Here is a 929-nt window from a genome sequence, read left to right on the forward strand (position 1 = left end):
ACGTTACATCTGAGACCTCACAACACCGCTCCCGGGTGGGCTCGAACCACCAACCTTTCGGTTAACAGCTGAACGCGATAACCATTGCGCAACGGAAGCCCAAATATTAAATGGACGTCAGGTATTGTGGAAAAATTTTGACTTTTTACGTCACATCTGAGACGTCACAACACCGCTCCCGGATGGGCTCGAACCACCAACCTTTCGGTTAACAGCCGAACGCGCTAACCATTGCGCCACGGAAGCCCAAAAATTAAATGGTCGTCCGGTATTGCTGAAAAACTTTGGCTTTTTACGTTACATTTGAGATCTCGCACCACCGCTCCCGGGTGGGCTTGACCCACCAACCTTTCGGTTAATAGCCGAACGCGCTAACCATTGAGCCACGGAAGCTCAGAAATTAAATGGTTGTCAGATATTGTGGAAAACTTATGACTTTTTACGCTACATCTGAGACCCCACAACATCTATCCCGGGTGGGCTCGAACCACCAACCTTTCGGTTAACAGCTATACGCGCTAGCCATTGCGCCACGGAAGCCCAAAAATTAAACGTTCGTCAGGTATTGTGCAAAAACACTGACTTTTTACGTTACAACTGAGACCTCACAACACCGCTCCCGGGTGGGCTCGAACCACCAACCTTTCGGTTAACAGCTGAACGCGATAACCATTGCGCAACGGAAGCCCAAATATTAAATGGACGTCAGGTATTGTGGAAAAACTTTGACTTTTTACGTCACATCTGAGACGTCACAACACCGCTCCCGGATGGGCTCGAACCACCAACCTTTCGGTTAACAGCCGAACGCGCTAACCATTGCGCCACGGAAGCCCAAAAATTAAATGGTCGTCAGGTATTGTGGAAAAACCCTGAATTTTTACGTTACATCTGAGACCTCACAACACCGCTCCCGGATGGGCTCGAAC

The 929-nt window shown here is 49.1% G+C and overlaps 1 non-coding gene across 1 annotated transcript; it reads right to left on the bottom strand.

Moving 5' to 3' along the window:
• Window positions 1-320: 320 nt before the first annotated feature.
• On the bottom strand, window positions 321-393 carry TRNAN-AUU (transfer RNA asparagine (anticodon AUU)). The gene has a single exon. It is a non-coding gene; the product is annotated as a tRNA-Asn (tRNA).
• Between the last annotated feature and the right edge of the window lie 536 nt (window positions 394-929).

The sequence above is a fragment of the Phalangium opilio genome, unplaced genomic scaffold (assembly GCF_054372755.1).
Source record: "Phalangium opilio isolate 3A_F unplaced genomic scaffold, DU_Popi_V2 ptg000019l_1, whole genome shotgun sequence".
Taxonomy (NCBI): domain Eukaryota; kingdom Metazoa; phylum Arthropoda; class Arachnida; order Opiliones; family Phalangiidae; genus Phalangium; species Phalangium opilio.